Here is a 24,864-nt window from a genome sequence, read left to right as displayed (position 1 = left end):
TGCATCGCACATGGCTGGGGGGTCCCAAGTTGGCGGCGGGGGTGGACAAAATGGCCGCCCCCATGCGTCGCGCAGGTCTGGGGGGTCCCAAGATGGCGGCGCCCCTCCTCCCCTCGTCGTGGCCGGGACCCAAAATGGCGGCGCCTGCGGGTCGCACATGGGGCGCTGGGGGGGGGGGTTGGGGAGTGTTTGGAACGCGCAGGACTCCTTCTTCTCCGGGGACAGCGGCGACCCCCCGGGACCGGCACACAGCCGCAAAATGGCCCTTTTTGCCGCAGCTCTTGCAAATCGCTGCGCGGGCCGGGCAGCGCTGCCGGGGGTGTTTCGCCTGGCCGCAGAAATCGCAGCGGGCTCCCCCGGGACGACTTGGCGTCTGAACCGCGCAAGCCTGTGGGGGGGGGGGTTTTCTCGCGACGGGGGTCCACAGAACCCAAGGGGCTGCCGCGCGGTCGGGGCCGTAGGCGCGGGCGTTTCGCGCGGCCACATCTAGTGAGGCTGCAAGGGCCCGTGCCTCTGAGAGTCCTAGCGACTCTTTTTCTAAAAGTCTTTGGCGGATTTGGGGAGAGTTCATACCAGCCACAAACGCATCGCGAATTAACATGTCCGTGTGTTCAATCGCGTTTACCGGCGGGCAGCTGCAGGCCCGTCCCAAAATTAGCAGCGCCGCGTAGAATTCGTCTAGCGATTCTCCGGGACTTTGCCGTCTCATTGCGAGTTGGTAGCGTGCGTAGATCTGGTTCACTGGGCGACCATAGATGCTCTTTAGTGCTGCGAACGCCGTCTGGAAATCCTCTGCGTCTTCTATGAGAGGGAAAATTTCCGGGCTTACCCTCGAGTGCAGGACCTGTAGTTTCTGGTCTTCTGTGATCCGGCCGGGGGCCGTTCGGAGGTAGGCTTCGAAACAAGTCTGCCAGTGTTTAAAAACTGCTGCTGAGTTCACTGCGTGGGGGCTGATCCTCAGGCATTCCGGGACGATCCTGAGCTCCATAGTCCTTTAAGCACGCTTAATAAATTGTAGCGCACAAAGACTCCCGAGAGACGAATAGAGGTGAAGTCGATGAGACTTTATTAAGCGTGACTTGTTCCCCGCAGTTCAGCAACAGACTGGAGCTGCGGGGAGAATTCCTGGTTCTTATACTCCGCCTTCAGGGCGGAGCTAGAGATCAACAGCCAACCAGGACCCGGGATCTGTCAGCCAATGACATCACGGCTTCACAGTCCCACATGACCCCTAATGCATACTACCACAGGGAGGAATTTCAGAATTTTGCTAAAATGAATGGCTTTCGCCAGACCAGGGCAGCCCCCTATCATCCTGCGTCCAACAGGGAGAGAGCTGTACAAACTTTCAACGCAGCTATGAAGAAGCAATCCAGCTGAGCACTAAATCTTAGGTTGGTTTACAATACGCCCCCCCCCCCCCCACCCCTGGTGCTACTACAAGCGTCACACCAGCAGAATTACTGATGGGCCATTGTTTGAGGACCCGGTTAGGCTTGCTCTTCCCAAATTTGGCAGGAAGGGTGGAGGCACGGCAGGCCTCCCAGAGGAAACAACACACTTTGTGAAAAGGGGACAGATCTCTCCAAGTAGATAACCTGGTCCTCGTCAGGAACTTTGCCTCGGGCCCACCATGGTTACCAAGCCAGATCATGTCCAAGTTGGGGGGAGTTTCATTTGTGGTGGACTTGGGTGGCAAGACAGTACGGAAACATGTAGACCGTGTGAAAGCTGGGGGACCACAACCCCAATCTCGGAATAGTTGGAGCCGCTGGCCAGCACAAATGCTCCTGTCGTAGAGCTGGGACAAAGGGGATTCAGAGGTCTCGAGGGCCCAATCACAGATCCAGGAACAAGCTACAGAAAGGAATAACCCTGTGCTTTTTGGTCGACCACAGGAACATTCTGCTAAGAGTATCAACGTCGTTACCTCCGAGTTGGAGGTGCCGGTTGGGGAATTGAAATGATCCAAGAGACCCAGGAAATCTCCCGATCGATTAACGCTATGATAGACTGTTTGGACTCTCTTCCCTTATATTCCTCGGTCTTATATTGTAAATAATTATTGTGCATAGATTGTTTGCATATATATCAATTGAGGGACTTGAGGGAGAAGAAATGTGGTAGCAGATCCCCTTTAAGGGGCGTGCCCTTGTGGCCCATGTGACTGGCTTGGGACCCATCTTGCAGGATCAGTGCGGGTCCCAGGGAGCAGGGTTCTGGTCAGAGTGTGCCTGGGAGCCAGATTATTGTCATCTATATTAGAGAATTTGTGCCTGTAGATAGGTTACCCTTGTTAGTTGCCATTAAACACTTTGGGCTGGATTCTCCAGTCACCGATGCCAACATCGTGTTCGGCGATCGACCGGAGAATCAAAGTTCCTGACCAAATAGGGGGCGGCGCCAATTTCATGATGCTCCACCCCCTCCCCTCGGAGAGTACGCCGTGCGACGTATCGACAACCTCAGGACATTACCTGAGGCCAACTGCTAATGCTCCGACCCTGTCCGTCTGAGTTCCTAACGGTGTTGGTCGCTTGTGGTCTCATCCCTCGGGAACTCGACGTGGCAGCTGTGGAATCAGTCCAGCCACAGTCAGTGGGGGGCTGATCCGCGGGCAGGGGGAGACTGTGGAGGGGTGGTCCGGGCCGAGCAAGCCGGCCAAAGGGGGGACTACTTTGCAGGCCGGGTCCGTGAGCGGCCGCCGTCATGTTGCATGTGCGGCGGCTGCAGGCCGCTGCCGTGCACCTGCGCAGCCACGGACCCTGCAATTCTCCAGGCCATATCGGCAGCTAGAGCCGGGTGCTGTATGCGGCCGGCATGCTAGCCCCCGGCCAAACGGAGGATCGGTGGCCATTTTACCTCATTTTTTCTGTCGTAGAACGCCACCCTTCCCACGCCGGCGTGGGGACATAGCCTCAGAATCGGAAAATCCAGCCCTTTTTTCTTCATAACGATCACCTACCTGGTATTGCCTCGAGCCACCACAAGTGGTATTGCTGTCATCAATGAATTTCCTGATAGAAACTTTCCCTAAGTGAGACAGGAGGAATCTGCCACTGAAACAATGACGGGCAGGTTGGGCTGCAGAAAGGTGACCCATTGCTCCATCCACCAGACAGTACCCACACGTCCATTCTGTCAGACAGAATGATCAAATCTCACTTCCACTCCAACTGATAAGGCACGTGGTGACAGCAGCAGCGGCCCTGATGGCACAGAATACCTGCAGACCTGACTAACCATTTTGCTACAAAAGGCACAAAAACTGCTCTGGATGATGCAAAACTGAAATGTAAACAGCGAAATGGTGGAAATACTTCGCAAACCAGGTAGCATCTGTGAAGAGAGAAAGAAAATGTCCGCTCTATGACCTTCTGTCCTAAAGATGAGCCATTTTGCTGAATTTGGAAGCACGCGAAGCGCAGATTGTTATGTGTTCGATGGTGTGACATGGAAGGAGACATACAGAGATTGCTCATCAACCAGCAAAGTCTGTCCATGTAACTGACCATATCTGTAGGCATAGTTGTATCTGCCCACCATGCTGCGAGGAAGTGTTTTCACAGGATCTGAGCGGTTTCATTATTGTATGGTGGAGATCGAGATTTGAAAATGTTGCCTATAGAAACTCATTGGATGTTGGACGGTAGAACTGGCAAATCTGAAGATTTCAGTACCAGAGAAGCAGAAAACAGAGGATAGCAATTCCACGCCGCAGAGATAAGCATCATGGGCGGGGTGCTCCGCCCCGCCGTGCCACACTTCTGCCTCACCCCACCGGCGGGATGCTCTGTTACGCCGGCTGGTCAATGGGGTTTCCCATTGTGGGGCAGCCCCACGCTGTCGGGAAACCCCCGGGCTGCTGTCTAATTGGAGCATCCCGCCGGCGGAGAATCCCGTCCTGTAGCTTTAATGTCTGTTCAGGCTGAGGAGAATGTGAAAGCCAAAAATCACATCGCTAAGAGATAACCAAGGACTCTCCTGTGCCGTGTTTTTAATCTCCTCGTGTAAATATAGGTGGGAATTGGGAAAAATTAAGATTAAAAAAAAACAGGGAGTTGATGTGAGGCAGATGTCTGGAGAAATGTTGAGATGCAATTTTGCCTATCAGTGATGAACAAGTATTTTACACATGTGATTAGAGAAAACAATGGGGCTATAGAGAACTTCAAAGTGGAGAGATAAGGTAATGGACATGTACCTTCCAAAAGCCAACTCCACAGGGTGAATAACATCAAAGGGAAAGAAACAGTATAACTGTAACCAAGGATAGGCAGAGAGAGACAGCAAACAGCAAACTGCAGATATAGTCTACTGAAAGAGACGGCCATTTTTCGCCTTCGCTGAACCTGAAGACTATTTCCCAAAAGTGGCCACCTTAACCTGCTTGTGGTAATTATTTGCTGGAATAGCTCATAACGTTACTTACTGTTGGATGTTGTTTGGGAAAAGCAGTGTCTCAGAGTTCAAGTAATGTAGGTTTGGTGACCAATGGATAGTTTCATATAAGAATATGTATGTATAATCATCAGTCTACTTAAGTGTCACGGCATATTTTAATTCTTCTTGCCGTGTGTGTTTTGTCTTTCTTTTATGTTAATAAGTCTTTTTTATTAATTGTTCACACAATGACAGGAATGTTGCTCACTGGTTTGTACAACGTTCCTCACATTTGCCCACTACGAACCATATTCCAATACCCTTCTGGGTTTTAGGATACCCTCGCATTTAACATCAGTGGGTTCTGAACATTAAGAGAATCATGAACGTCCATGTCTTGAATGGGCAGAGATGTGAATGCCAACTTTTCATAGTTTTGGTAAATTAGTGCAAAAGCCCCAGGAATTGATGACGCATAAACATGACTCATTTATGCCACAATTGCCTGGGAATTTTAAGCAGAAAATGGACTCCACGACACGGCTATCCTTTCCAAATTTCTGCTTTTTATTTAAAGAATACAGAGTGTACGGATATATTTCAAGTGAGCCTAAAACCTGCTAGTGCCATCTGGTCTCATTAGAGTGACATTGTAAAAAGATTTAATGAACAATTAACAAATAGAGTAGAATTTAGGAAGCTAAAATTTATTTGTAATTTCTTCTTGTTAATATTTCTCCCTGAAGTTAAACAACCACCTGGTGTTCCTGTCAACACTCTGGACCAGTGGGAATTTTCAATAGCTCCTGACTGCCGGTGTGTTTCAATCAGACCCTCTGATGCTTTGTACCATATTGCATCTCAGGAGGTTTCAAAGCACAGTCAGTGGCAGTATTTTCATGACTGTGAGCCTATTCTTGTAAGGGCCTTCTGGGGTTATGCTTATTGATTTTTGTTTTGACATTACTATACTTTTCATAGGAAGCAAGTGAGCGGAACAATGTTTTGTTTCATGCAAACTACACAACAAAGGGTAAGCTTTTCTTTCAGAGAACCATGTTGCATTAATTATAAACCAACCATGACATTCGAAAAATTAAATGTGCCTCAACAATGCCAACATACGTCAAAAATGTGGCTCCATTTTTAATTACAATACTTGGCCCCGTAAATACTGGGCGGGATTCTCCGTCGGCCGTCACCGGAATCGGGAAACGGCTCCGACACCGAAATTGTGACAGGAGCTGATTTGACAGCAAATTGTGATGGGAGCTCAACCCGAGGTGGTATTCTGGGAGGCTGGAGAGTGTCATTGCCTGGAGCACCTGCGGGAGAATGGACATGTGGTCAGTTAGTAAGGCTATTGCAACTCACGTTTGACAGATAATCTGGGTGGGGCCCGGTGGTTCCTCACCTCTGCGGTTTCCACCAGCCTCCGCGTGGTGACTGATCTCTCCTCGGCCACCCCAGTCATCTCCAGGGCACGCTCCTCGAAGGTGGGGTGGATTCTTGAGTCCGGCACCCCTCCATCAGTCCTGGACCTCTCCCAGCGCCTATGGGAGAGCTTTTCCTGAGGGGATACAGAGACGTGTTTCACAGTGGTGGGAAAGGGGTTGTGAAGGGATTGTTGCGGGAGGGGTTGAAGGGGGAGGGGGTGGAGTGAGGGTTGGGGGTTGCACAGAGAGTTGGGGGGTGAATGCTCCTTTGGGGGGGGTTGGGGGCCGTTGGTGTCTACTCACCCGTGCTTCCCGGTGTAGGTCGGTGACCTTTTTTCGGCACTGAAGGCCAGTCCTCCTGGTCACACTCCCGGAGCTCATAGCTGCCACCACCTCGTTCGAGACAGCACTGGCAGCCCTATGGCTCACCCTCCGGGACCTTCAGGGGAACATGACATCCCTGCTGGCCTCCACTGTGCCTAGGAGCCTCCCCAGGTCAGCTGCGTCCGCCATGGAGCACCTCGCGGCTGCTGGCTGCTGGATGCGGCAGCTGTGCGCATGTGTGGTCTCTGACCCGAAAGTGTGGGGGGCCGTATCGGCAGCTAGAGCTGCGAGCTCTACGACAGCTGCCAAGACGGATTCTCCGCCCCATAGCCGAATGCGATTTTGGCGTCGGGGAACGGAGAATCCAGCCCCATGGGTGGGATTCTCCATCCCGCCAGACCCGTTTTCTGGTGCGGTGTGACCCCGCCAGCAGCGGGATCCTCCTTCCCAGCAGCCGGCCAATGGGATTTCCCATTGTGGCCACCCCCATGCGTAGGAAATCCGCGGGCGTGAGTGCGATGCCGGTGAAGTGAAGGATCCTGCCAATGTGGAATCCCGCCCTATGTTCTCCCACCGGAGCTGAATTGCAATTGATTTGCACTCAGATCAAAAAGCAATTCCCAATCCTTTGGTGTGCAAATTTACGAATGCCGAGAATTGTTCGGGATTCCCGAGTGAATCCCGCTCTCTGGCCATCATTTTGAGCGGGCAGCCTGACAGCGAGGTCCCGTGCCTCCCCCCCACCACCCCCCGCCCGCAATATTGCAAATCAGCCCCACACCCCCAGATGATCTGTGTCCGCCCCCTAACCCCAAGTATAGGGTTGACCCAATCCAGCCCCCACAGAGCACCCAAAAATAAGGAGACCCCCTCCAGAGACCCGCTACATAATGACGCCCCCTAGAGGCCCCGTGAATAAAGAGACCCTCCCCAGAGACTCCCTAATTAAAGGGACCCCCCCCAGAAATTTCAAGCCATGTGATTAAAGGAACAGTGGCAACATGGATAGACAATTGGGTAAAAGTCAGGAAGCAACAAGTAAAAGTGTGTGGCTTGTTTTGTAGACTGGCAGTGAATATATTGTGGTATCCCCCAAGGGTTTGCTATTAGGATTACTCCTCTTTTTATGTGTATGAATAGCCTGTGCATGTGTTCAGAGGGGCACAATTTCAAAGTTTTGCAAAGAACATCAAAGTTAGAAATGTATTAAAGAGTGAGGAGGAAAGCGGTCGGCTTCAAGAGAATGTAAAAAGGCTGGTAAATTGGACCAACATAAGGTCAATAAAATTTAATGCTGAGATATGTAAAGTGATGCATTTTAGGAGACAATATAAATGAAAATGGCGCAGTGTAAAGAGCCTATAAACAGACCTGGGTTTTCAGAAGTTGATTGAATTTTAAAAAACATATGGGATCCTTAAGTTTATTAATGGAAGATAATTGTACAAAAGCAAAAGATTGTGTTGAACTTTATAAATCACTGGTTAGACCTTACCTCAGCATCGTATTTTAGCATGAATGTTAAGGACTTGGAGACAGATCAGTGGAGATTTCCCAGATTTATACCTGCGATTATGGACATCATTGTGTGGAGAGATAGGATTGTTCCCAGAAGGTCAGAAAAGATTAAGGGAGAAGTTAGTGGAGGAGGTATTTGATAAAAGAAAAGAAAGAGAAACCTTTTCCACTTGCACGAGGGTTAATAATGAGAGGGCACAGATTTAAAGTAATTTTAAATATTTGGCCAAATAAACAGATAGGAACTGAGAATATGCAGATATCATAGAGATGGTTATTGCCTGGGCTCTTGTATGGCACAAATGTCACATGCCACTTCTCAGCCTAAGCCTGAATGCTGTCCAGGTCTTGTTGCACACGGACATGGACTGCTTCAATATCTGAGGGCCAGGATTTGTCTCCCATTTTTGGGAGTCCGAAAATAGCATTTACTCCAGCGGGATTTCCCCAATCAATTGTCCTCATCCCCCACCAATGGTATACCTGTTATCCCAATGCTGAATGCAGGGATGCAAATTTGAATATATTTAAATGTAATTATCAGGATTTTACTCCCGATAGTCCTCCCATGTTAAATTGTCCATTAAATTGGGGATGGAGTGTCATGCCTGGGCACTGCCCGAGTGCTGTCACCTAGCACTGCACAGGCACTGCCCTATGGCTGTGCCCCTGGTACTTCCCGGGCAGTGCTGGGGGATGTTCTGCAGGGGGTTTTTGCACGGGTGTTCCTTTTATGTGGGGGGTGGGGTGGGGGGGGGGGTGCTCCATGGTGGTGGGGGAGGGGTGCGGGGCTTTGTGGTGGGGAGGGTGGAAGCTCCACAGTGAAGAGACGGGGGGAGTTCATAGTGGGGGAGGAGGAGAGTTCCATCGTGGTGTTCTATATTTATCCTTTCACATCAGGGCATCCTTTAAAAAGGGGGCTCAGATCTTTTAAAAACCTAACTTTCTGGTGGGGTGAACTCTATCAGAGCCTACCCCGTAGCATTATGTCACGGGACCGGCCTCTTAAAAAACCTTTTGTGCATCAGTTTAAAAATATGATGGGAAACTCACCACCAATGTCGCCAGCCGTTCCTGCCCAATATGGCATTTTCCCCCAAAATAGGAGAATTCTGCACAAAGAATCACAAATGGTCCTGAACATTGTGCAATCATCAGCGAATATATCCTCTTCTGACCATGAGATAGGGGAAGGTCATTGCTGTAACAGCTGAATGTGGTTGGTCCGAAGACACTACACTGAGGAGCTCCTGCAGAATGGCGAAGGAAATTTGCTTTGGTACTCTGGCATCCGAATCACATGGCCAGCCCAGCGGAGTTGGTTTCAGATGATCATGGCTGTGGTGATGGAGCCCTTGACTCATTCAAGGAAGCTGATATTAGTATGCCTGTTCTCCCAGCTAATGTGGAAAATCGTCTCAGACAGCATTGATTGTACTTCTCCAGGGACTTGAGGTGGACTACCACCTTGTCGTGGTGGAGAGGCTTGAGCATCCCATTGATCCCAAGAGCTATGCCACCTTGAGTCTTAAACTCCTGGCAGCATCACCCATGACGGAGGGGAGAAACCAGACAACGTGCAGTCCAAAACAAGTCCCCAATGGCGGATCTGGTGGAGGATACATGTGTGGTATCAGCGGCTGCGATGGCGGATGAAGGCTGCAACAGTAGGGAGATCCACAGTCACCGAGGTTGCTTTGGCACTGGAACTGGACCTATCCTCCGTCTGCTGATGTGCAACGGCATTCTCACGTTAAAACATGTCCCGCACCAGGCCTCCACCTCAAGGAGAATTAACACACCCCACACACAGACAAGCCCTGCAACAATCAGTGAGAGGGGACGGCAACTGGACTGTGACACCGAGAAGTCCCCAGCTCCGTACCGGCATGTAGGCGGTGGAGTTTGATTTAGTCATTGTGCTTTTGGAATAGGATGGGAGAGCTTTTCGTCAGCTTTCTTCGCAACTGGGCAGCCCTCCTCAGGATCCACTCTGCTCACCCCACATGGGGAAAGGGCTAGAAAAGATGTCGAAAATATTGTCTGTTCCATCTCCAAACTGGCTGGAAAACCGCATCCAGTGGGTTCATCTACCTGCAGTCAGAAAATCAAAGGTAAACAAAATTTCAGAACCTGGAATGTACGAAACCTCGTGGATAATGAGCAAAACAATCGACCAGAATGGAGAACTGCCCTTGTTGCCTGTGAACATTGACGTCGCTGCCCCGCAAGAGACCCGAAGAGCAGGCAAAGGGCAGCAGAGGGAAGAAGGCGATGGTTACTCCTTATTCTGAGAAATCTGAGAATCAGCCCAGAATGCATGGAATTGGAATCACCATATACATAGATACATAGATACATAGATACATAGAAGATTGGAGCAGGAGGAGGCCTTTTGACCCTTCGAGCCTGCTCCGCCATTCATCACGATCATGGCTGATCATCCAACTCAATAGCCTAATCCTGCTTTCTCCCCATAGCCTTTGATCCCATTCTCCCCAAATGCTATATCCTGCCACCTCTTGAATATATTCAAAGTTTTAGCATCCTGTGGTAATGAATTCCACAGGCTCCCCACTCTTTGTGTGAAGAAATGTCTCCTCATCACTGTCTGAAATGGTTTATCCCCCTGGTCCTGGACACACTCATCATTGGTAACATCTTCCCTCCAAGAACAAACTCGTCAACCAACTTTTGGAACTCCCTGTTATCATCAACGAATGCCTCACAACTCTCCATTTACAACTCTAGATGCCAATGATGAATCCAAGGAAGGCTTCTATTTCACGCTGGACACCATATTCTCCAACATTTCTGAGGAAGATAAGTTCATCCTCCTTCGGGACTTTATGCCAGGGGTGGAAAGGACTGCCAAATCTGGAAAGAAACGATCGGAAAGGAAGGAGTTGGGAATTGCAACTTCAACGAGGTTCTCTTGCTCACCAAATTCGCAGAACACCAACTTGTCATCACTACCACACTGTTTCACAAAAAAGACAAGTTCAAGACTTTCTGGAGGCATCCACGATCAAGACACTGGCACATGGTCAACTTCATCATTGTCCAATCCCGAGACCGAAAGGATACCTTCATCACCGAAGTGGTGACCGGTGCAGATGACTGCTGGACAGACCACCAGCTCATCATCTCCTCCATGTCCATCAAACACCATTAGAAGAAACGGAAGATGAAGAGCCAGCTCAGAAAAAAAGATCAATGTGAAGTGGCTTCAAGAGACAAGCATGTTAGCAGACTTCCAACAATGTCTTCACCAACATCTCCAAAGCGTTCAATCTAATGGAATGGAGGAAAAATGGAAAGAGCTGAAGACAGCTATCATGTCAATCTGTGAAGAAAATATCGGCTACAAGACCAGGAAACACCAAGACTGGGCCGATGAGAATGACCACGTCATCCAAGACCTCATCGACAAGAAGAGGAAAGCTTTCCACATCAGCACCAAGGCAAAGAGGAGAGCTCATTAATCAGCAAAGGCAGAGGTACAAAGAAGAACTCGGGAAATCAATGGTAGACTGCGAAATCTAAGGAGCTATCACTCCTCACAGACAAGCATGACACCCAAGGCTTCTTCAGTGCCACAAAGACAATATATGGATCCAGCACCTGAGGCCTCAAACAGGTGCAGAATAACAATGGAACCCTTTTGAGAAAAAGAGAAAATATCAGCCTTTGATGGAGTGAATACATCAAAGAATTCCTCAAGTGTAATACAACCATAGATGAGGCCATGAGGAAATTCCCCAACTCCCCATCAAAGATACTCTTGGACTCCCACCAAGCATGGACAAAATCAAAACTGCCATTAAACACATAAAAAATTTAAAAGCCACAGCAGTGGGCGGAATCCCAGCCGAAATGTTCAAACTTGGAGGAGGAGAGATCACCCGGCATCTCCGTCAGCTGTTCCTGAAAATCTTGGACGGAGAATAAATCCCTGGTGGCCTCTGGGATGCTGTCATCGCCACCTTCTTCAAGAAAGGAGACAAAGTAGACTATAGGAACTATCGAGGAATCTCTCTACTCTCCATTGCTGGGAAAATCTTTGCTCAAATCCTCACCAGCCACCGTCTCCCAGTCTTTGAAGGAACCCTTCCAGAAAGCCATTGTGGCCTTTGACCAAATAGTGGAATGATGGACATGATTTTCATTGCTGGGCAACTTCAAGAGAAATGCCAGCAGCAAAATCAACCACTTCATCAATCTGACCAAGGCTTTTGACTCAATTAATCGGGAAGTGCTATGAAAGACCTTTTACAAGCTGGCTGTCCAGAGAATTTCAACATCCTCCGACTCCCCACAACAAGATATCAGTGAGAATCCTCAATGACGGAACTAAGACAGAAACCTTCAAGGTCAAGATTGGAGTCAAGCAGGGATGTGTCATCACCCCCACCCTTTTCTCCATCTTCATTGCCACCATCCTTCACCTTGCCAAGCTTCCCAGTGGAGTGGACATCGTCCACAGGATGGGTGGAAAACATTTTGACTGTAACCAGTTGAAATCCAAGAAAAAATCAACACTGACATTATTCATGGAACTTCAATGTGTGGATGACATCCACTCTTTCAGAAGAGAATCTCCAAGTAATGCTTGATGCCTTCGCGGAAGCATCCCAAAGAATCATTCTCAGCTTCAATCTCATGAAGACTCAAGTCCTTTACCAACCCGACCCAGGACAAGAGCTGGGGCTGGATTCTCCGTTTCTGAGGCTAAGTGCGGAGGATCTGTGGCGTTTTACGTGAAACGTGGCGTCGGCCGTGCGCAGACAGGACCTGCCAGATAGTGCCCCCCTGGCAACACCCTGGCCAGCCCCCACCAGTCCCCAGCCATCGCAGAAGCTCCCCCACAGCCAGCAGCATGACTCCTACCCGAATGTGGCGGTGCTGGACACAGTCCGCAGCCATCACACCGGGTTCCCGACTGCTGAGACCACACGTCCACCGTGCGGTCGGAAACTCGGCCCATCGGGGGTGGAGCATCGGGGGACGTCCTTTAGGTGACGCACGTGCCACGATGATGTCATTTCAGAGGGGGCAGAGCATGCAAAACCTGCATCAAACAGGTGCTGTACCGATTTCGGCGTCAAAAGGGATTCTTCGTCTGATCGCCGATTACGAAATCAGCGTCAGGGAACGGAGAATCGCACTCCTGGGGCAGGATTCTCCGACCCCTCACCAGGTCGGAGAATCACTGGGGGTCGGCGTCTCCCGCCATCTCAGGCACCGAAAATTCGGCGGGAGCGAGAATCGCGCCGCGCCGGTAGGCGGGCCCCCACCCCCCCCGGGCAATTCTCCGGCCCGCGATGGGCCGAAGTCCCGCTGCTGTCTTGCCAGTCCCGCTGGCGTGAATCAAACCACCTACCTTACCGGCAGGACTGGCGGCGCGAGCAGGTTCCGGGATCCCGGGGGGGGGGGGGGGGGGGGGGGGGCGCGGGGCGATCTGGCCCCGGGGGGTGCCCCCACGCTGGCCTGGCCCGCGATCGGGGCCCACCGATCCGCGGGCGGGCCTGTGCCGTGGGGGCACTCTTTTCCTTCCGCCTCGGCCAGAGCCTCCGCGATGGCAAATGCGGTAGTGCCCCCCCCCCTCGCGCATGCGCGGGGATGACGTCAGCAGCTGCTGGCGCTCCCACGCATGCGTGGACTTCCGCCGGCCGGCGGCCAAAGGTCAAAGGACTTTCCCGTCTGCCGGCGGCGCGCCAACCACTCTGGCGCGGGCCTAGCCCCTCAAGGTGAGTGCTTGGACTGTAAAGGTGCGGAGAAATCCGCACCTTTGGGGCGGCCTGACGCCGGAGTGGTTCCCGCCACTCCATCTCGCCGGGAACCCCCCCTGCCCCGCCCCGCCGGTTAAGGGAGAATCCCGGCCCTTGCCTCTCCTCCATCAAGATCAACGGAGAAACCCTCCCAAACCTGGAACATTTCCCCTACGTGGAGCGCCACCTCTCATCTAAGGCTGACATTGATGCAGAGTGCTGCCTTCGAATGCCTAAGGACAAGAGCCCTCGACAACTGCGAAACCCATGCTGACACCATGATTCTTACTTTCAAGGCGGTAGCCCTCCCAACTCTTTCATATGTCTCAGAAACTTGGACTACGTACAGATGCTTAGGGAATACAAAAGGGGTCAGTTACAATTTGCCGGAAGAGGATGAATGTCGCCTCGCCAGGGTAAATCCCATCAGATTGTCACAGAAATCACAAGGACACCAATATGCCAGGATACATGGCCCTCAGTGTTAACGGCATAGTCGTGCCTCACATCCCCACTGCAGTGCATCTACTCTGGAGTGGAGTTACCTCACTGCACCTTCTTCAAAAGGCATAGAACACTGTATGAAAAGTGAAGCAGCGAGACGCAGAGTGAACCAGCAACCTCCACAAATCAGATGCTTGTCTGAGCTTTCTCCTTGCATGAGGGTGGGCTCAGTGCTTTGGAGAGAGTTTTCCCGCATCTTTTCTGCCCAATTCACACCATTGATAACCTGCCACACAAATATGATGTGGAAACCATGAGAAATTAACCAAATTGCAAACCCGTGCTCTGCTGTCTTTGAGCAGGACAAGATCAATCACAACTGCAGAGAACAGAAGATGGGAGGATGGTGCCCACGTCTGAGATCTTTTACCGAGTTCAAGGAAAGGGCTTCTGAGCATGTGTCAGTGGAGGGCACACACGTGTCATTGGTGATTGGGAGCTTGGACTTGTGCATTCCGCAAGTAACAATCCATCAATTCTGCAGAGATCTGAGGGTCAAATGTGCCTGTGTTGGAGGCAGTTGATGCTGTCACTTGCAGTCTCCTCCGTTGCTTACAGGTGCCTCCGGGAAGAGGCTAAACACTGAACAAGAGGACTACCTCTCAGGCCTTAGCAACGCCCCCAGCCCAGACAGGAAACAGGAAAAGACGAAAGCCGCCCACCTGTACAGACATCACAACAGACACCTGCACTCTCCACCAGTTTAGGAACACTAACTTCGGCGGGTATTAGTAGTGGGTTAGGAAAGCTGTCACATTCTGGATGTCGCAGCATGGAGACGTGTCCACAGCAAAAGGAGGCAGGTTCAACTGGGAAGCCCGGCACTTGGAGGGCTGGTGAGCAAGAGGCATTTGTGATGTACGATTCCAATGATGACCCTCTGGAAATGGCCTTCCAACTCATGATGGAGAGGCTCAGTGACATCAGGTAGAGGGGTTGGAAGCCCTTCGCGGATTGGCACATGAGTCAGAGGAATATGTCCATCTGCTCTCTGAAGTGCGAGCAATGGGGTCTCCACGGGGAGGATGGCGGATGTCATGGAGACCCTGATCTAGCAGAACACACAGGTTCTGCGGGAGGTGTGCGCAGACATGCGTTCCATTGTGGCAAACATAAGTGAGTTCCTGCAGCGGCTTCACAAGAGGGTGACAGGGCACCTCAACTTCCCTCCAGGTACTCCTTCCCCTCAAGAGGTCAGGTCATGCCCTTGGGCATTCAAAGGGAGGAGAAGCAGCAGCTGGTCACCCGTGGGTCATCTACTCCGGGTTCTCAGAGGTTGCCCGCTCCCTCTGAACCCCATTTGCATGTGAAGCCTTCAATCCCGTCCCCTGTGACCGCAGAGTGAACAGCTGGCCCACAGGAGCAGTACCAAAAGGACCCGAGTCCCCACAGACCCCGGCTGTCTAGAGGGCGACTGCCAAAGTCACAAAGGCTGGCGGGCTGCCTCCACTCCTGCTGTAGATGTCAGGATGGCACCTGGAGGAAGTGATAGGCTAAGAATATTCAAGAAATTATTATCACATCTAGTTGTACGGGTGAACACATCATTGTCACAAATTTCCCCCTCCCCCTCTTTCGTTACCCATCTTTACCTCCAGCTGCCTTCCATCCCACAGCCCATCCTCCATGGTAAAGTCCCTGTAGGAAGTTCAATCCAATGGCAAAGCTGTAGGAAGATGGTCCAAAGCCTCTGCAAAGTCCCTAGAAGTCTAAAACCTCAGTGATGTCAGGGCTGCTATTTGGACACCTCCCACCTTCTGAAAACTGACTTGTGGAGGAACCACATGGATTAAGCTCCACCCACCATATGATACCTGTGTTCCTCCAAGGTCTGTTTTCTTTAGATCTCCGTCATCTTTTTCTTGCCAGATGTCCACAAGCTGAATAAGGCCCTGAAGATAAGTCCTGCCTTTTGCACACCACACTGGCCCTGACATGTTGTGTACCAGTGTGTTTTCCCTCCAGTGTAATGGATAATCAGGCGTGTGGGAAAGTTTCTAGTCAGGCCTTTATTTGCATCCCATCAGCAGGAAAATGGCCAGTCTCCAGTGGAATTCTTGGTCTGCCATGGTGGACAGCATCGGAAGATCCTGCTGTCATTTCATGCTGGTGTGTGACTGATTTTTGGAGCTCCCGCTGAGTCCCCCGCCGCTGCCAGTGGGGCCATGGACAAATTCCACCCACTATCCCATGTGTGAAGGGATCGAGAATGAGAGGGCGCAAATTTCAAATAATTGGCAAAAGAAGCAAAAGCGAGATGAGGAAAACAATTTTCACACAGCGAGTGGTTGAGGTCAGCAATGCACTGTCTGAATGTGTGGTGGAGCCAGGTTCAATTGCGGAATTCAAAAATAAATTAGACGATAATCTACAGGGTCACAGAGAGCAGGCACCAGGTGAATTGCTCATTTGGAGAGCTGGGGTAGACACAGTCAGCCAAATGGCCTCCTTATGCTCTGTAACAATTCTGAGATTCTGTGATTCATGATAATTGGTAAAAGAACCAGGGAGGAGTTAAATTCTCCCTTATAACTCAGTCAGCTGCTTTGATCTGGAACTGGATTCAATATGTGTGTGGATAGGATAAAATAGCTCTTTCAAATAGCTAGCGCAGACATGATGGCTTAACTGACCTCCTACTGTGCTGTAAGATTCTACAATTCCATGTCCTTTAATGCGAAACTTCTTGGATTCGCACAGATCCTTTCAATAAAGATTTTATGCAAATATATTTAAATAGCTAACTGTTTCTAAGTTGCCACATTCATGAGTTAGACCAAATTATTTTCCTGATTTAAATAAATCTCAAAAACATCGCAATGTAATATATTTTAAACATCCTGCACATGTGCAACATTACTTGCTCTAAGAAAGGCTTTCAACCCCTCCTCAAAGTTCTCTCCGACTGGGACTTTCTGGGTCCGCCATGGCAGCAGATGCAATGAGCCAGCCAAAGATCCACTGACTTCAGCAGGACCGAAAGATCCTGCCCGGCGGGCAGGGCTGGAATATCCAGCCCGATATTTATTTTCAATGCTCAGTTTGAAATGAAGCAAAAGGCTCAATCCGACAGAAAAAAAAAGTTAAAACTATCTCTTCATGACTTCATTAAGAAGAATGTGTGTGCATTTATATAACACTTTTCACATATCGAACATTCCAAAACTCTTCACAGTCAATTAATTGCTCTGGATGTCTGGTCGCTTATGTTACGCAGGCAAGCAATGTGCGAAAAGCAGGGCCTCACAATCTGCAGTGACATAAATAAATTAATCGAGCTTGGCGGAATTGATTGAGGGGTGAATGTTGGCCAAGGGTTAAAGAGGGTGGCTCACTATCACCTTCTTAAAGGAAATTGCTGGTCTTGCCATCAACGCCCACATATCATGAAAGAATAAAAGAAAGAAATCTTTGGCCTTTCTTTAAGTAATGCCATCTATGCACCTTAACAGGCAGGTACGATTTTGCTTTAATGTTGCTTCATAAGCAGATACCTCACAAGCAGCATTGTATCTTACGACACGAAAGTGCTAGCCTAGATTATGCACTCAAGTCACTGGAGTGGGGTTTAAATTGACAAACCGTTGACTTAGAAGCAAGAGCATTACTACCTGAGACCAGCTGGCAATTAACTTCTATCCGAAATTTACAAGTCGCAACTTTATAATTGCTTAAACCTGAGGGAGATTTTTCGAATTCCTACTCCCAGCACAGTACCAAGGCCACATACCAGGAAGTCAACGAAAAGACCAGGGCCCCTGGAATTAAAATTAATGTTTGGAAGATCTCATTCAGCATGCTAACTCGACACCAAAATTACCAGTATGTTCCCTCAGTGCACAAAGCTCTGTGCTGGAAGAGCAAATTCATAATGTCTATCCCTGCGATTCTTTGTTAAATACCTATGAAATTTCATTCAGCATTAACAAGCTTTCTCCTACAAACATACATGAACAAGGAATGTGCAACGGTCGAAGTCCTGATTATTTCACTGTAATCTTCATATCCCGGAGAATGAGTGAAACTTGTTTTATACTCTACACCTGATTATATTCTATTTCATGATTGGATTCCAGTTTCAAGCAGTTGTGTATTTTGTTTAATGGCCCTTGTGATGGATAGAAATCTACAAAATAAAACTATAAGACACAGAGGTTGAACTGCTCAATCCAGATTGAAATTGAGGTTAGGCATCTTTTATAAATCCACTTTATATTCCTCCAAAGAACCCCAGTGTTGTTCTCTTAATCCCAAATACTGCTGTGCCACACAGTTTATATAGCTCCCTATGGCAGCAATCATAACAGCAATGCAGATATGCCCAGTTTTGTGCTGTGTCTTACATTGATTATTCAGAGTGCAAACAGTGATGCCACCTATCATTCACGTCAGTGTATTAGCAATTTCATTTCCATGTGGATTGTAACAATTGGCAGGATATTAATGTCAATATCGCAGCTGCTGTTTGTACTTGGAGGACGCTGGTACGAGCATTCGTTTGAGGATAGATGCTAATCCCAGAAAAGTAGAGCCAGGTCTAGAACTCTGAAAGTGCTAATGCTCAGCAAAAATGGTGAGGTCTGACCTTGTTATGTTTCGGAAGGTGAGGCAATTAACATACGTGAACTATGACGTCATTTTGACTGCAACTTCTCATCTCACCAAACGGCAATGGCCTTGGGATTTGTCCTGTGTACAAAGGACACACCTGCCTTGTTTGCTTTTACTGTTGTTTTGCAATATTTGAAAAACTTCACTTTTTTGAAAAGCCAGTTCTGACCTTGGGTACCTTTTGAATGATTTACCTTTAACAAGGCTTCAACAAACAAAAGTTGTCGTTTTGATCTTAACTTTATTAGTTTTGTAGTTTTGGGGGGATTTTGACTCCTCAAAGCAACTCTAAGTGGCCCGTCAGCATTTTGTATCTCCTTTAATAAAATTTACTCTCTACCTTATTACAATAAAAAATAGAGAAGTTCAGGAACTGATATTGCAGGACCCCGTAATTCAAAACAAAATCCTCTTCCTTCAAGTAAAACTAGTCCGGCGCTTAATAACATTTGATTTGTTAACCACAATGTTAATGCAACTGTTTCCTCAGGATGATGAATGAGTATGGACATTTGATTTTATTGCACAGACTCGTTTATCCTTAAAATACATGCTTAACAAGATAATAAAAGCTGTTTTTAATAATAGGTGCACTTTTTATTTTGCTTTAATCTTTGAGATACATAATGGCCCAAAGCTCTGAGGATACAATAACCAGACATTGCTGGCATGTTAGGAGAGTCTGTCTCCTCTCTGCATCTTTCAATTACAGTTACATTGAACAGGCTTCTTTATACAACTCCTTTCTTTTGATGCTATCTGTTATCTATTCAATAATATTTTCTTCTAATATAATACTACCTGTTTACTTTTACTTTTCTGATTAGTAGACTGTTTTGTTAGGTGTGCTTTGCTACTGTGCATTAACAGTTTGGATCTCTTTCAATAACCAAAGTTTTCCACATTGGAAGGAATAATTGAATATTGCCCTTGTTGTTTCTTTACATCGAATTTTGTTTAATATATAGAGGGCGTCATTCTCCGACCCCCCGCCGGGTTGGAGAATCGCCGGGGGCTGCCGTGAATCCCGCCCCCGCAGGTTGCCGAAGTCTCCGGTACCGGATATTCGGCGGGGGCGGGAATCGGGCCGCGCCGGTTGGCGGGCCCCCCTGCTGGATTCTCCGGCCCGGATGGGCCGAAGTCCCGCTGATAAATTGCCTGTCCCGCCGGCGTGGATTAAACCACCTTTTGAACGGCGGGACAAGGCGGCGTGGGCGGGCTCCGGGGTCCTGGGGGGGGGCGCGGGGCGATCTGGCCCCGGGGGGTGCCCCCAAGGTGGCCTGGCCCGCGATCGGGGCACACCGATCCGCGGGCGGGCCTGTGCCGTGGGGGCACTCTTTCCCTTCCGCCTCCGCCACAGTCTCCACCATGGCGGAGGCGGAAGAGACTCCCTCCACTGCGCATGCGTGGGAAACTGTCAGCGGCCGCTGACGCTCCCGCGCATGCGCCTCCTGGGGATGTCATTTCCGCGCCAGCTGGCGGGGCAACAAAGGCCGTTTCCGCCAGCTGGCGGGGCGGAAATCCCTCCAGCATCGGCCTAGCCCCTCAATGTTGGGGCTCGGCCCCCAAAGATGCGGAGCATTCCGCACCTTTGGGGCGGCGCGATGCCCGTCTGATTGGCGCCTCTTTGGGCGCCAGTCGGTGGACATCGCGCCGTTTGGGGAGAATTTCGCCCAGAAAGTGTGTCAAAGAGTCAGGTTGCAGTTGGAAACAAAATCCTGCTTTTAGCAGTGCCCACCAATCGAATTGCATAATACTAACTATTTGTGCCAACTAAATCATTTGATACAAAACCGAGAAGAACAGTTCATTTTATAAATTAAAGCAATGTCAGCATGATAAATAGAAGAGTGTTTAGCGGAGAATCCTGGTCAAGAATATCAATGTCAGAAATGTGTTTGTTGACTTGGTTTTACCAAGGAACAGCTCGTGCTTTCCGCAAGGTAGATTCAATTTGAACATGGTGATTGATATTCTCATTCAAACCTGCTTATTGTTTCTTGAACAGAAATGAAGCTGTCCAAGGCTTAACATAACAAAATGTATGTGAAGGAGAATGGCTCTTTTCCCAGGGATCTAGGCAATCTTTGCTGAGCTGACCCCTGCTCTCAGTCATGACCTCGATGATCAATCTAAACTGCCCGATGGAGCAGCATTTTGAATATAAGGTTCATGATAGATTTTACGGTGTTTGCTTGACACACCTAAGACATACAGTGTAATGATATGCATAAGCAATTCTACATGTATATATGTTAGACCTCCAACCAGTAGGTGTCAGTAGAGTTACACCATACAATGGTGCAGCCTCGTGGAGTCTGAGTGAGGAACCGTCGAGAATAGTCGTGTTTTGTATTAGCTCTCGTATTTTTGTTGTTAAGAGTTTACAGTTCGTTAGTAGTATTAGTATTGTTTTCTACCCATATTATTGTAATTTAATAAATCTTAACTGGTCACAAACTAAATGTTCTTTGGTGCACTGACTCAATCATTGCAATACACTAGAATGTAACAGTGTACATAATAAAATTCCATAAGGGACCCCACACACGTTCTGAATCACCTAATCGGGCCACGATGGATGAAGTTGTTTTATCATTTTTCTATGGGCATGAAGCAGCTTTGCAATCTTTACCTCTGAGTATCATTTGTTTTCATTACCATTTTATTTATTTATAAAATGACTAAAGTTAAGCTATTTTAGCAATTATAATCTAAGAAAGAAAGTAAGGTTTGGAGGAGATAGGTAAGTGCTGAACCGAATAGCAATTTAATGGAAATTCACTTTGGAGTGACTGGAAGGTCCCACTGGCAGCCAATGGAGAGCCAGCCCGGCCACCGGAAAACCCACCTTGGGGCGGGCAGAGATGTTTGGAAAATTCCGGACATAATGTGGGAGCCTGGGTGTCAAAGTGGGGGCCAATAACATGACAGGAGCCTGATGCCGTCAGCATATTGGATACCTGCTCCTCAGAAAATTAGGCCTAACGCTTACAACGGGCTCAAGATGTTCAGTGCAGTTTGCCCCAATGTGGTAAAAAAAGCAAAAGGATTTGGGTTGTGAGGCAGATTTATTAAACTCTTCAATTCCATTTTAATTAAGCTCCTTATCCCATATTCTAACTGAACTGGTTAACCCTCTAGCTGCACATCAGATGCGGTCATAAAGATCAAAGTAAAACCTCAGGCACTCCTGCCTTAACCTCACATGAAAAGAAAATGAGGCAGAATGCAACTTGACTACTGATTTACTAATGTAAACGGCAGCAATGTACTGCTTACGGAAGGTGCATTTCATACCTAGGTTTCAAGCTCATTGCTGCAGTTTCACATTTCTAGCACTCTCCAGATGATTTTTTTTCTGGTTTTAATGGTTACATCAGATTGCCCAAAACTACGAACAGTATGTTGACTATAGCTGAGCTGGTATGTTGTGCAACTTTATTGTAACTTACTTATTTTGCATTCTATACCCATTGATTGCATTATTGCTCGTACATATTAAGCAACAGAACGGGGAAATATTGCGTGCAATTTAACGGCCACCTGACGCCCGACGCGGATCCGTGCGCTACGGTTAAATCGCGGGAGAGACCGAAATCGGGATCTCCGCTGGGCGCCGATCGGTTTGCGATCTAACCAGCCCGCTCCCGTTGGTGGGTTCCGGATTCCACCTAAACGTGGCGAGACAACAATTATCCTCAATTAGGGGAAATCTCCATCTCATTAACGAGATGGGCACCCGGTCTAACGGGCTCCCGGGATCTAATCGGCTTCCCAGTGAGAGGTCATTCAGGGGTCGCTTCGCACTCCTATTTAAAAACGGGAACCTAGTGCAATGGCTGCTGAGGGGATCGGAGGAGGTGAGTAGCCATCTTTGTTTCTGGGCCACAGCCCATAGGGGACTGGAGCAGCTGCCCCAGTCATGGGGTGGGGGTATGGGGGAGTCCCCGAGGGGAGGGAGGCAGCACCCCATGTGCAGGGGCCGCCGCTTACCCTGCAGACCCAGCCATCAATCAGACCAAGGAGAGACCCAGAGGGGGACGCCAGTATGGCCCAAATATCCAGGCGTCGTTGGTCATCCGAGGAGATGACTGACAGTATGTGCCACAGGAAACTCCGACTCAACGAGGTGACTTCCAACCCCTCCCCCTATTGACCACACTCACCCCCCCACCCTCCCATCTATTTCCCACTCCACCACCATTCCCGATCCTCCAACACACCCACACACCCTCCTGGCTACCCTGTTCCACCCTTCCAAGATCTGTGTAACATCACCCCAGGGTGATGGGCCTGTGTTGGCACTGTCAGGGAGTCAATATACAAGGCAGGAGAGTGATGTTCACTCGCTGTGAGTAAGCTTTGGTGCTCCTCAGTTTATGCCATAGTTTGACTCCTGCCTTTCTGCTGACAGTGCGCTCACACCCACCACCTGCACGTCGTCTGCATTGGAGCTCCTGATCAAGGACCACTGTGTCTGGGAGGCAGGGGATGGGGGGAGCAGAGGGCAATAGGGAGTGGGGGTGCAGGCTGGCCTTCTGTGAGGAATAATGTGACTGAGACTTCACATGTAACAGGTGCAACATGGTTTAATTGTGAACATTCAAAACCCTCATTGTCCCGAGCTGCTGACTCCCCTGGATGTTCCTGCCTCCACCTGATATACATCAGCAGCTGTGTGGTATTCACCAAATTGTGGCCAAGGAACCTGTAACATCTGATGCCTACCAAAGTGTGTGTCTCTGCGCTGGCGAAGGGTGGGGGTGACAGCTGTGATGCCTCAATGGTGGCATCCTTGAACCTCTCCTCCGGGGTGTTCTCTTTGGTGGTATGGGTGGAGCGGGGGTGAGGGAAGTGGAATGGACCCGGGTGACCTAGCCCCATCAGATGGAGATCCTGTGAGAGAATAGGTAGGTGGTCAGTGAAAGGGAAAGGCCCATTTTTTCTGACACGAACAACTCACATGAGATAGGTCATCTGGGTGAAGACCAACCTCACTATTGGTGACTGCTCCATCCTTATTACAAGATGATCAGAGGATTAGATAGGGTGGACAGTGAGAGCCTTTTTCCTCAGATGGTGATGTCTAGCACGAGGGGACATAGCTTTAAATTGAGGGGAGATAGATATAGGACAGATGTCAGAGGTAGGTTCTTTACTCAGAGAGTAGTAAGGGTGTGGAATGCCCTGCCTGCAACAGTAGTGGACTCGCCAACACTAAGGGTATTCAAATGGTCATTGGATAGACATATGGACGATAAGGGAATAGGGTAAATGGGCTTTAGAGTGATTTCACAGGTCGGCGCAACATCGAGGGCTGAAGGGCCTGTACTGCGCTGTAATGTTCTATGTAATGTTTTATGTTCTATGTTCAGCCATGCCCATGATCTCCAGGGCCCGCTCCTCATAGCGGATGAGGACCCTGATGTACGGAACCCCGCCACCCAGCAGGGCCCTTTTCCACCTATTGTGGACAAAGAGAAAGAGAGGGCATTGTGAGCTGTACGCTTGTTACATTGGGGGGGGGGGGGAGGGGGGTATATGGCAGTGGTATGAGTGGCCACTGCTACTGGGCATGGAGCTGGTGGGTGCCAGGGTGTGCCAGGGCGCGGTAATATGCTGGGGGGTTGCAGGTTTGGGGCGACTTATGATGGGGGTGGTATTTGGAGGGGGAGGGGAGGTCAGGTGGGAGGTCAGGATGATGGCTGGCAATACCGATGTCAGGGGGCCAGCGTCAACTTAGTCGTATGGCCCGGTGAAGGTTGTTGGTCTTCCTCCTGTCTTGGATGATGGTCCTCCTGGTCACACTACCCGCACTGGCGGCCGCTGCCACTGCCTCCCAGGTGGCATTAGCGGCTTTGTGGCTGATCCTCCAACCCCCTCAGGGGAACGGTGACGCCTCTTGCCTCCACAGCGTCCAGCAGCCTGGTCAGATCAGCATTCTCGAAGTGTTGAGAGCAGTTCTATGTGATGGCATGGCTGTGTGCTGACTGGAGTGTGTTCGGAGGGAGTGTTTATGAGCAGCCCCACTTTATTAGCGGGGAGCTGCCGGGCGCAGTCCAGGCAAATCAGTTGGCGGGACAGCCATTTCCCCCTGCCAGCTCATGGGAGATCATTTCCGGTACCAAGTGCTGTTAAAAACGGGCCGCGGTCTTGCCGGCTCAGCTGTCGGGAAGCACCCGGGAATTCGCGCCCGATACGGCACTTAGAACCTCTCCCGTTAAATTACGCCCATGTGTCATGACTGGAATTGGAGCTCAATAAAACAATAATGTTTGGTATAGATTTTCTCTCAGTTTTCTTCTCTGGTGTTC

This window comes from Scyliorhinus torazame, chromosome 7 (genome assembly GCF_047496885.1).
Source record: "Scyliorhinus torazame isolate Kashiwa2021f chromosome 7, sScyTor2.1, whole genome shotgun sequence".
Taxonomy (NCBI): domain Eukaryota; kingdom Metazoa; phylum Chordata; class Chondrichthyes; order Carcharhiniformes; family Scyliorhinidae; genus Scyliorhinus; species Scyliorhinus torazame.
Note: the sequence above shows the minus strand (reverse complement) of the source record.